The following is a 13,042-nucleotide window of genomic DNA, read 5'->3' on the forward strand; positions in this document are numbered from 1 at the left end:
GAGGCAATGCGGCAGAGATGCGATCTCCAGAAGAAAGAAGGAGAAGCCTTCGACTTCTGTCTGCCTCGCAAGCCGGCGCCGCGCGCCCCTCCCCCGCCCCCCCGCCCGGGACCCCCGCCTCAACACCGGGGTTTCCGATCTGACTTCAGGTCACCTGGCCCGCGGGCCACGGGGAGGGCAGCTGAACCCCGAGCTCAACACCGGGCTACCAGCTCCAGACAGGGGACAAGGCCGTCATACGCGGCGGTTGCTGCACAGCACCGCCCGGCTCCTCCCCCCAGCGGTAAGAAGCGCCGGCAGACCTAGGGATTCGTTTCCCTCACACCAGGGGCGTCGCCAGCACCACGTGGTCTCTGGCCTCCCCCCTCCCTTGACCGACGTCACGCTCGCCCCTCCCCCAGCAAAACGGGCGACGGTGTGCACGTCGGCAGTACGTTCTGTTCAATGTTCAGCGGCCACTTTTGTTCCCCCGCTTCATTGCAGGACCAAAGCACCAGTTCACATCGTGCTTCCACTTACGCCCTCCCCTCAGCTCGTTCGGTCGAGCTTGAGAGTGGAGCGGGTAAGGCGGGTTTGTCCCTGTTCATTTTTCCCCTTGCCGTTCTCAGGGTTCATTAAAAATGGCGCTGCCGCATCCACGCCTAGGGCTGAGGGCGCAGCCGCACAAACAAAAACGAAACTTAAGCGGAGAGTGTCATGCCTCTGCGCCTCCACCAGATGGTGCTCACGCGCCGCTGGTGGGGCAGATGAACCCCCTTGCGCGCCGTTTCGACAGCTGGCGCGCATGCGCAGTTCACCCCTGGGTCCTGGCGACGGTAGGGAAAGGTTACAGGCTGCAGTTTGCGGCACGTCCCCCCGCGTTCACCGGGGTGGTTTCGTCGCTGGCAACTGGGGATGCCGCTCAGGTTTTGGAGGCAGAAATAACCTCCCTTCTGAGCAAACGGGCAATAAGGCCCGTCCCCATGGAGGAAATGCAGCGGGGTTTTTATTCTCGCTATTTCCTGGTTCCAAAGCGGGACGGAGGGCTCCGCCCTATTCTGGACCTGCGTGTTCTCAACAAACACCTCAGGCGGTTCAGATTCAGAATGCTCACTCACGAGGGCCTGTTTCGCTCGGTTCGTCCCGGCGACTGGTTCACTACAGTGGACCTGCAGGACGCGTATTTTCACATCGGAATCTATCCTGCCCACAGGCGGTATCTCCGGTTCTGTTTCCACGGTGTGGCTTACGAGTTTCTCACGGTTCCGTTCGGCCTGAGCCTCGCGCCCCGTGTGTTCAGCAAATGTATAGAAGCAGCTCTGACCCCGCTCAGATCCTCGGGCGTCAGGGTTCTGGCTTATCTGGACGATTATCTGCTCTGCGCCCGATCGCGCGAGCAGGCAGTGCACGAAACGGAAGCGCTGGTGACCCACCTCACCAGCCTGGGTTTCAGTATAAACTACGCCAAGAGCGCACTGGTTCCGTCCCAGACCGTAGAATATCTGGGCCTCCAGATAAATTCTGTGTCTTTTCGCGCTTCACTGTCCGAGAGACGCGTACTGTCGTTAAAACAGTGCGTTGGTCTGTTCAGCAGCGGCAGAGCGGTCCAGTTCAGGACCTGCCTGCGCCTGCTGGGGCTCATGGCTTCTACTGTGGCAGTGGTCCCGCTGGGTCTGTTGAACATGAGGGAATTTCAGCGCTGGGTGTCAGCGCTGCGTCTCTGTCCCCGTCGGCACCTCGGCCGTTCTGTCACGGTCTCGGAGGACTGCCTCACGGCTCTCCGCTGGTGGCAGAGGGCGGGCAATTATTTGTCCGGCGCGCCACTGGGTGTCGTGTCCGTAAGGAAGACGGTGACCACGGACGCCTCCCTCACGGGCTGGGGCGCCGTGTTCGAAGGCAGGACGGTCAACGGGCTCTGGCCGTCACGGCTTCGGGACGCCCATATAAACTACCTGGAGCTGTTGGCAGTTTTTCACGCTGTGGTGCATTTTCTCCCCCACCTGCGGGGCGGTCATGTTCTTATCAGGACGGACAATACAACCGCGGTGGCATATGTCAACCGGCAGGGCGGGACGCGCTCACGCCGTCTGCACGGTCTGGCGCGGAGATTAATTCTTTGGAGTTACGCGCACCTTGCGTCACTGCGTGCGACGCATGTGCCGGGTTTGGTGAATTCGGGGGCGGACCTCCTCTCCAGGGGGAACCCCCTGTACGGCGAGTGGAGGCTCCACCCTCAGGTGGTTACTCAGATCTGGGAGAGGTTCGGCAGGGCTGCCGTAGATCTCTTCGCCTCGCGCGGAGACGCGCAGTGTCCCCTGTTCTTCTCTCTGAAAGACAGCGACGCGCCGTTGGGGGTGGACGCGCTGGCGCACCCGTGGCTGGACGCGCTGATGTACGCATTCCCACCCCTGAGCCTGATTTGCCCCACACTCTCGCGAGTGAGAGAGGGCGGTCTGACTCTCCTGCTGGTGGCCCCCCGCTGGCCTGGGAGGCCGTGGCTGGCGGAGATATTTCAGCTTCTGTGGGACGAGCCCTGGCAGCTCCCGCCGCGCAGGGACCTTCTGTCACAAGCGCGCGGGGAGATTTTCCACCCCTCTCCAGGTCTGCTGAATTTGTGGGTCTGGCCCGTGAGAGGCTGAATTTGGACGCGGCTGGTCTCCCTGCCAGGGTGATCACCACCATCCAGAGTGCCAGGGCTCCATCCACGCGCACACTGTATGACAGCAAGTGGCGCGTTTTTGAACAGTGGTGCGAACAGAGGCGGGTTGTGCCCTTTGTGTGTTCGGTTACTGTGGTGTTATGTTTCCTGCAGGACATGTTGGACAAGGGCAGGGCATTTTCCACTGTTAAAGTGTATCTAGCTGCTATAGCAGCATGCCACGTGGGGTTTGACAACACGTCTGTTGGTCAGCATCCTCTCGTGCGCCGTTTTATGAAGGGTGCCCGCCGGCTCCGGCCGGCTAGTCAGCTTTTCGTCCCTTCATGGGACTTGCCCCTGGTCCTGCAGATGTTCTCAGAACCTCCTTTTGAGCCTCTGGAACAAGTGAGTGTGAAACTCCTGACCCTCAAGACAGCTTTGCTTCTCGCGCTGTCCTCAGCGAAGCGGGTGAGTGAGATTCATGCGTTCTCTGTTCATCCTTCTTGTATGAACTTCGGCCTGGGCGATGCTAGAGTTGTGCTGTTACCTACACTGAGGGCGTTTCCTAACCCTGCATTTGTTCCCAAGGTTGTTAACTCTGCTTATAATTGTAGCGCTGTGGAGCTGAGCGCTTTTCACCCCCCTCCATTTACTTCAGAAGAAGATCGGAGGCTGCACTGTTTGTGTCCGGTACGTGCTTTGCGGGTTTACACGGACCGTACCAGAGCTTTCAGGAGGAGTGACCAGCTGTTTGTGTCCTGGGCTCCTCCATACAGAGGTAAGCCGATTTCATCTCAGCGGTTATCGCGCTGGCTGGTGGAGGCTATCGGCATGGCCTACCATGCACGGGGTCTCCCGCCCCCGCAGGGGCTTAGGGCTCATTCCACTAGAGCCACGGCTACCTCTTGGGCTTTATTCAGGGGTGTTTCTGTACGTGATATTTGTGCTGCTGCTAGCTGGGCTACGCCACACACATTTATTAGGTTTTACCGACTCGACGTCACGGCCCCGCCGCTTGCGCACGCTGTGCTTAGTGTCGGTGCCGCTGATTAGTGTTGTTTCGGCTCCGTGTGCGTCCGGACGGAGGTACTTCGGAAAGCATGCAATACGGGAGTTGGCCATATCTTTCCCATAGTGAGATACCGAGCGAATGTTTGAAAGAGAACGTGAGGTTACTTGACGTAACCCCGGTTCTCTGATAACATGAGTGAGGTATCTCACTGCTTTCCCCTCCTTGCATTTTGGCACGGGGAAGAGCATGCTAGAGAAGGCCGTTCCGGTGGGCGGCGGCACCTGATATAGGGAGGCGGGGCTCCCGGGGTGCAGCTGCCATTGGTCCGTCTGCGACGGACGTGGTGTCATTGGTGCTTCCGCGATCGGTCACGCTGAGGGCGTTTCCCATAGTGAGATACCTCACTCATGTTATCAGAGAACCGGGGTTACGTCAAGTAACCTCACGTTTCCAGCTCTGTGTTTTCCTGTGTGGGAAGTACACAGGGGGCAGTGTGGGGGCCTAGTGGTTAAGGAAGCAGCCGCGTAATCAGAAGGTTGCCGGTTCGAATCCTGATCTGCCAAGGTGCCACTGAGGTGCCACTGAGCAAAGCACTGTCCCCACACACTGCTCCCCGGACGCCTGTCATGGCTGCCCACTTCTCACTCAGGGTGATGTGTCAAATGCAGAGGACAAATTTCACTGTGTGCACCGTGTGCTGTGCTGCTGTGTATCACAAGTGACAATCACTCCACTTTCACTTCACTTAAAAAAAGACTTCTGGGTAATAACAGCAGTCTGCATGTAATAATGAGTGGGTTTTTATGTGGCAGTAGTGTGTTCATTTGGGGATTTGGGGATCCTCTACCATTCCTGCTTGCAGATCCTTTCCAGTTGTTGCGAAGCCACTCCTTCATTATTTTAGCTGTGTCATTGTCTTGTTGGAAGGTAAACCTTCGGCCCAATCTGAGATCCTGAGCATTCTGGAGAAATTTTTTGTCCAGGATGCTGCCACCACCATGCTTCACTGTTGGGACTGTATTGGACAGGTGATGAGCAGTGCCTGATTTTCTTCACACATACCGCTTAGAATTAAGGCCAGAAAGTTCTAGCTTGCTCTTATCAGACCAGATAATATTATTTCTAACCATTTTAAAGTCCTTTAGGTGTTTTTTTCTTTAGCAAACTCTCTCAAACTCATGTTTTCACTGTCATTCTGCCATAAAGTCCTGAATGGTGCAGTGATGGTTGACTTTCTACAACTTTCTCCCATCTCCCAGCTATATCTCTGGAGCTCAACCACAATGATCTTTGGACTCTTCTCCCCGATAGCTCAGCTTGGCCAAACGGCCAGCTCTAGAAAGGGTTCAGGTCGTCCCAAACCTCTTCCATTTAAGAATTATGGAGGCCACTGTGCTCTTAGGAATCTTAAGTGGCCAGATCTGTGCCTTGCCACAATTCTGTCTCTGAGCTCTTCAGGCAGTTCCTTTGACCTCATGATTCTCATTTGCTCCGATATGCATTGCATTGCGAGCTGACAGGGGTGTGGCTTTCCTAATCAAGTCCAACCAGTATAATAAAACACGGCTGGACTCAAATTAAGGTGTAGAACCATCTCAAGCATGATCAGATGAAATGGACAGCAACAGACAAGAATAGTGTCACAGTAAAGGTTTGGAATACTTCTGCAAAAATGTCCACAATTCTGTGTTTTTCTGTCAATATGGGGTACTGTGTTTACATTAGTGAGGGAACAAATGATAAAATGATTTCATCAAATGGTTGCCATATAACAAAGAGGGGTTTTAACACTTTCCGTACCCACTGTATACTCACACAGGAAACTGTGTGTAAGCATATTTTTGCATGATAATGTAATTTGATTGTCGGATAATTAGAAACACATTATTAGACAGACAAAACAAGTGCATAGCGCCACCTGACAAGTCAGGGGCACAAGGACATTACATGGACATTATATTGAGATGATAACAATAGAGATTGCATTTGTGATGTCTGCACCTGAACAAATTGTATTACAGGGAATCAGAGGTAAACTGGAGAAGGAGGGAAGATATAGGTCTTCTGCTCAATGTTGCCAGATTGGACGGGTAAACAATCACTCAGTCAGATTAATTTTTTAAACAACTTCAATTGACTATGAGCTGAAAGAATGTGTCCCATTTAATAGAAATGGAGTAACCATACTTGAGGTGTATAACGTCATCTGTGCATAGGGCCCAGTTGTGCATAGGGCACAGTGGGCTGCCTGCAGTCATTCTGTGGTCGACCCAGTATAATAATGACAGCTGGTGCCTCTTGTCAAAGCACCCAGCTGTAAATGTGCTGCCATGTTCAGAAAGAGGGTGGGGGCGGGAGAAAGAGTGGCATGAAAAGAATGTACATAAGAGTGACAGAAGCGAACAGATGACCAGCAGCATGTCTCTGCAGCGTGGGCATGTGGACGGGCAAAGATAGATCTCCCACTGGAGCCACCGCAGATGCCATGAGAATAGACACCGCCACCATAAGGCATGCTGGCATCGGCACGGGGGAGAAAAGATGGTTCCAACACCTTTGCTCATGACTGCAAGAGGGCTGGGTTATGGGAAGGTGTGGAGGCAGAAGGAATATTGTGGGTCTACACCTGCCATCTTCTTTATGACTGGGAGTCAACTGATGATATGTACTACTATTATTATCATTATTATTATTTACAACAACAGATACCTGATTTATAACTTTTTTTTTTATAAAAAACAAATTTAATTTGTCATATGTTCTTATGCAGCCTGCAATAATTAAAGATATTATAGTAAAACCTAAAGAATGTGTAATATTTATGAAGTTTTGATTTTAGCTGAGTGAAATTGGTTTGCCCTGCTGATCAGCAACTTCTCAAGTTTAAGGTCAGTTTGAGTTCAACTCAACAGTATCTCTGGTGCCTGAGAGGAATGGGATCAGATCAGATTAAGGGAATAACTTAAAGTGCTCTGAACAGCAGAGGGGGGTGGGGTGAGGAATGATCCTCTACCTTACTATGGATTTAACATTTGCACTCAGGAATTGTAAGAATGGACATCGCAGGAGCCTGTTTTTGCATTGCATAACAGATGTCTGCAGGGGGAAGTGTAACATTCCTGTGTCGATGGTTGAGGGTGAAGATTCGACACCCCGGTTTTTACATGCCTTTGTCCGACATCAACGTGCGAAGTATCAGCCGTCAGGACCGCCCACCCTCTTTGTCTTCACCAAATGGGAGGCACCGGGGGCGTGACATCAGAAACAACAGGTTCTGATTGGTCAGTGACAACTTCCTGTAGGCCAGTGACAACTTCCTGTAGGCCAGTGACAACTTCCTGTAGGCCAGTGACAACTTCCTGTAGGCCAGGGGTATAAATGTCTGCACACATGTGGAAAAGGGACCTCTGAGCTATCTTGCTCAGGGGGGGTTTTCCCTCAGAAGCCGGAAGGCTTCTGGGACTTTTATCTTCCCTTCTCTTTCTCTTCTCCCTCTTTACTCTTTCTTCTCATGTTTACTTTCTCTATAACCTTGGTACCTTTTTACATTCAATATTCACATGTAACTACAATAATTATTTACCGGTGTTAATAAATTAGAAACTGTTCATTTTTAACCTCTGTTGTGCCATGCCTCTTTCTGCCAGGTAACATCAAATTGGAGTGGTTAAATACAGTGCTCTGTGTGGAGGGAGAAAGAGTTTTTTCTACACACTCTATTCTCTTCTCCAACACCACATGGTCTTCATGTGCGTTTTTTACAAATGGTGACCCCGACGTGATACCTTTGCTCGGATGTGGATCTGTGACCGTAAGTCTCTTTTATCTGAATTTTACTGCATAGGGAAGAATAGAATCTATGTGCTTTAATTTAAATAAAAAGGATCTACATATCCTAAAAGCCCGGGACCGTAGAAACCGAGGCATTTCTAAATCCAGATCCACTCCGACAAGGTATAAAATGAACATAGACTAATTACTGTATCACTTACAATGTACGATGAACACTGTTTTTCTACATGCACAATCTGTATGCAAACCTCATCACACTCCAGACAAAGAACCCAACCAAGTGTGAAAAGCCCTGGATCCAGTTGAATATTCTATGTATGCTGCTGTGTTTGATCTATGCCAAGAAGACAGGTTTCCCTACAAGGGTGACCTCAGATGCCTGAGGATCACAAAGGACACAGAACCACAACTATCGGCTACATTTGAATTCCCGACTGACCAGGAAGCAAACAGATACACAATCATGACCCAATTGTGATCCCCATGGACCCTGAATACTCGAGTGCCCCAGGGGATCAACCGGCCGTCTGTAAGAATGGACATCGCAGGAGCCTGTTTTTGCATTGCATAACAGATGTCTGCAGGGGGAAGTGTAACATTCCTGTGTCGATGGTTGAGGGTGAAGATTCGACACCCCGGTTTTTACATGCCTTTGTCCGACATCAACGTGCGAAGTATCAGCCGTCAGGACCGCCCACCCTCTTTGTCTTCACCAAATGGGAGGCACCGGGGGCGTGACATCAGAAACAACAGGTTCTGATTGGTCAGTGACAACTTCCTGTAGGCCAGTGACAACTTCCTGTAGGCCAGTGACAACTTCCTGTAGGCCAGTGACAACTTCCTGTAGGCCAGGGGTATAAATGTCTGCACACATGTGGAAAAGGGACCTCTGAGCTATCTTGCTCAGGGGGGGTTTTCCCTCAGAAGCCGGAAGGCTTCTGGGACTTTTATCTTCCCTTCTCTTTCTCTTCTCCCTCTTTACTCTTTCTTCTCATGTTTACTTTCTCTATAACCTTGGTACCTTTTTACATTCAATATTCACATGTAACTACAATAATTATTTACCGGTGTTAATAAATTAGAAACTGTTCATTTTTAACCTCTGTTGTGCCATGCCTCTTTCTGCCAGGTAACATCAAATTGGAGTGGTTAAATACAGTGCTCTGTGTGGAGGGAGAAAGAGTTTTTTCTACACACTCTATTCTCTTCTCCAACACCACATGGTCTTCATGTGCGTTTTTTACAGAATGAAGAACCCTGTGCTCTAAATACTGGACCTAAACAGAAAGGCTTTTAAGAAGCCTACAGAATCATCAACATACAGTCGAGAGTATTATTACTCATGAGCAGCTCAGATAATTATATAACATTTATTTTGCTCCTCATATAAAGTTCTTGTAGTGTTACATACTAAATTAATAAAACAAATAAAAAGCAAACTGGCATTAACTTGTGGTTGCAGTCCTCCAAAGATTCTGTTTAAAGAAAATTAAATCCATTTTTACTGACACGTCTGTAGGTAATGAGAAGGCACAGGCACAGCATAATGTCAAATCAAACGTGAAAATTAATGAGAAGGCACAGGCACAGCATAATGTCAAATCAAACGTGAAAATCAAAAGCCAAACTGGTTAGCAGAAAAGAAACTCGGCAGGAAAGTGAGACATTTGCATGCTTAGGGTTATCTGGGCTGACAAGATGGAGAAACTAAGATTTTAAAAAGGGACATAATTACAATAATTATCATAATGTGCTTTTAACATCTAGCAGTACTTGAATTTGATGGCTGTGGCTATTGCACATTAATAGAGTGGACTCTTGCAACCATCATCTTGTTCAGACCATAGTCATTACCAAAATAAATTGTACTGAAATTTACCTAAGACAAGTGTGAAACCCACACAACTCTCAGCCAAAACTATATCTATATGTTTAGATTTTTATTCTGTTAATTTTCATTTGGTGATTAAAAGACATCTCAATATGTTTTTTTCTGTATATATCTAAAAGATTTCTGCACATAAAAAATTGAAGAAATATGTCAAAGCTATTTGCTGATTTGAGTGAACACTGTCACGTGAAGGCCCATACCAGCAATCACGTGATGAGGAAGAGGAAGACAGTGACAGGTGATTCCCTGCTTGTTTAATTAGCATCGACCTGAGCCCTTTGCTCATTCATTAAGTTCAACTCAGCTTGCCTCAACCAGAAATGTAAGTCCAATCCTCCACCGTGTCCTCTCCTTGTGTCTTTTGTATTCCCATTCAAATGCCAATGCTGACTTGGGTTCGTAGAATAAAAGGGAAATATTACCACCTCCTTTGGGGCTCCCTTGTATTGCTGACATATCCATTTCACTGTTCCTAATCTGCCTTTTTCGTGAAACCCGCAGAGTTTGCTGCATTGTGTGACACAGTTACTTGTCAGTCTGTGGTGATTGAACACCGGTCACAGAAGGTATACCGCCTGCGTTAAGGACCTGACTGCTGAGTGCCGTGCTTGCAGCGGCTCATGTCTCTCCTCTCGTCACCACTCCTGAACCTCAGCTGGCGCTCCGCAAATGCTGGTATGGGGTAGACCATACTAGATGTAACAGCCCTGTGCAAGCTACTTCTTGAGGGCCTGGCTCAGACAATCCAATATGAGCTGGCCACACGTGACATACCCACCAGTTTTGAAGTGCTGGTCCAGTTGAAGACACATTTAACAAACAAAAGACTGTTCAATTAACCCCTTATCATCCCGGTGACATGGCCATTGAACTGCCCCCTGTAGGTTCACTTCAGAATGGTACCCTCCGACCTTCTACATCCCCTTCTTTATGGCAAAAAAGGATGGGGGGCTGAGGCACTGTATTGACTAGCTAGGCCTGAATAAAATCATCATTAAAAACCATGCCCCTCTCCCAGTCATCAACACCACCCTCGACGCCCTCTCTGGTGCAACCTTATTCACCAAATTGGACAACTGGATCAACCTACAATCTTGTCTGCATTAGAGAGGGCGATGAGTGGAAGACAGCATTCATCACCCCAACAGACCATTATGAGAGTTTGGTGATTCTTTTTGGTGTCTGCAATGCACCTGTCGTCTTCTAGTAATTCATCAATGATGTCCTTGCTGGGACGGTGGGTGTATGTGTATCTCAATGACATCCTGATTTATTCCCCAACTCTCCAATCCCACATGCAGCATGTGAAAGCCATGTCGAAGAGACTGCTCATCCATCTGGCTTTACCATCCCAGGATGTGGCCATGGATCCTTAGAAGCTGGAAGCAGTTGTGTCGTGATTCCTAGCCAAAAAACTGAAGCAGCTGCAATTTTTATAGGTGACTCATCCAGGACTACAGTACAATCGCAGCACCCCCTTACCAAAACCGGCTAATCATCAATTTACCAGCCACCTAAGGCTTCGTTGTGCCTTGCCATCATTTCACCTCAGTCCCAATTCTCCGACATCCAGATCCTAATCACATTGTGGAAGTAGACGCGTCAGATGTGTCTTTATTTCAACGGGGCCCCCGACCAGAAATGGCACCCGTGCTGGAAGTGCAGTCCAACGCATCTGCGTTACTGACTGTGAGCTGTTGGCTGTCAAATGGGCCCTGGAGGAGTGGCGGCACTGATTACGGGGCAATGAGACAATGTTCATTGTCTGGACCGACCATCAAATTTTAATCATCATCCGTAACACCAAGCAACTGAACCCACCAGTGCCCATCCTGGCCCCAAACCGCATCCTCCCACTATGTCCACTGCCGAACTACTGCTCCAACATGTCATCCGTCTGCAGACGACCTGGGTGATCCGCCTTTCCTCTGGGTAACAGCTCCAGTCCAATGGCCAGGCAGAACGAGCCAATCAACGGCTCGGTCGCTTGGATGTTTTGCCTTGGCCCAACAACGTACCTGGCCAAAGTTCTTCCTCTGGGCTGAATTGGCCAATAACCTTCCTGGTTAACAGAGCCTCCCATCTTTCAACACCAGGACACAGAAGTGGATGTCCCCTCAGTTCGACTCTTCTCCATGGACCACCGATGATCATCAGCCTCCTCCTGGTCGAATTGTACCACACCAGTGATCAGGTCTGGCTGTCGACTCCTTTGACTCAAAGAAGCTGTCCACCTGATTCATCAGACCATACGGTATCCATTCCCGCATCAATCCTGTCACTTAATGGTTTCGTCTTGTCCATCTTTGCGGATCCACAGCTCACATTCATCACCTCCCCTCTTCAGCCTCCTACTCGTCCTCCTCAACTCAACATTGTCAATGCCTGTGGCCGTGGCAGAGGAAAACAATATCTGGTGCACTGGACTGGCTACGGGAGAAGCCTGAGGAGAGGTCCTGGAAACCTATCTTTCATCATGGACCATAGGACCATCCGGAGCAGGTCCTGGAGGTGGGGGCCTGTCATGTGAAGGCCTGTAGCTGCCATGCCGTGATGAGAAATGGGAAGATGGGGAATGATGATTCCTTGCTTATTTAATTAGCGTCATTGAGTTCAACTCATGCTCAGCTTGCCTCAACTCATCAGAGAACGTAAGTCTAATCCTTTTCTGCTTCACTGTGTTTCCTCTTATGTCTTTTGTATTCTCACTTGAATGCCAATGCCAGCGGACGTTGGAGTTTATAAACTCACTTGCGTTCAATACTCGGCACCTCCTTTGCACGCTCCTGCATTGTATTTGCTGTGACAATACAATTCTTTGTTGTTCCTGCTGTGGCAGCCATGCAGAGAAGCACTAAACTCCAATTAAACCTCCTCTGAGAGAGCTGCCCACTGCTCACTAAGGGTGATGGTTAAAAGCAGAGGACACATTTCGTTGTGGCACCGTGTGCTGTGCTGCAGTGTTTTTACAATGACAATCACTTCACTTTCACTAAAGTCTTTTTACTTTTAAGTGGTTTACTTAATTATTTTGAATGAATTCCTTGGTACTTCTTAGTCAGGCAGTGTGTGCTGCTTGAAGGCAGTTGGGAGCTGGAGCTCAGTGTCACTCACCCAAGCTCCAGGGAAACAGAAAGTCTCTGAGATGCTTGAGTGTGTGTGCTTTTCTCCCAACAATGACAGTTTTGGGAGCTCTAGCAGGAATATGCTTGGTGGTGCAATGAGGGACAAGGTGGCTGGAAATGACGGAGGCGTCAACCTCTGGGACTGGAACGCTGCTGCTCTGGTGAGAGTGGGAAGCCCCCAGGAAGCAGAGGTGGAAGGCTGAATACCTCTGGAGAGCCTCTGATCTGTTTCTGCATGTGACATGAGACAGTCTCCCCCAAACACGGGGGTCAAAGATACTGTACCAGTGCATTAAAAGGCTCAGTGGCAATGGACATCACCATGAAAGATGTCGGCTGTTTGATCTGTCCCTGCAGCATATAGATAAATCTGTTTCTGTTTCAGTTCATATGCATTCAGATGGAGAGGGGAATCAATCACCAACAAACCCAACCCTACCCTATAAATCAGTCATCACTGCTCCTCATTAATGTAAAGATGCCACTCAACAGAACAGTATTACTGCCAGTGCTCATGCAGGTCTACCAGAACACAGTCAAACGTCTAAACATGAAGTGGGAACAAGGTAAAAAGTAAATATTGCTAGTATAACTCGATACAGATG

At 49.3% G+C, this 13,042-nt stretch overlaps 1 protein-coding gene across 2 annotated transcripts in view; it reads right to left on the reverse strand.

Moving 5' to 3' along the window:
* Window positions 1-13,042, reverse strand: part of cdh4 (cadherin 4, type 1, R-cadherin (retinal)) — a 186,683-nt gene that overhangs the window by 20,581 nt on the left and 153,060 nt on the right. The window lies entirely within an intron of this gene.

The sequence above is a fragment of the Denticeps clupeoides genome, chromosome 12, assembly GCF_900700375.1.
Source record: "Denticeps clupeoides chromosome 12, fDenClu1.1, whole genome shotgun sequence".
In the NCBI taxonomy this organism is placed as follows: Eukaryota; Metazoa; Chordata; class Actinopteri; order Clupeiformes; family Denticipitidae; genus Denticeps; species Denticeps clupeoides.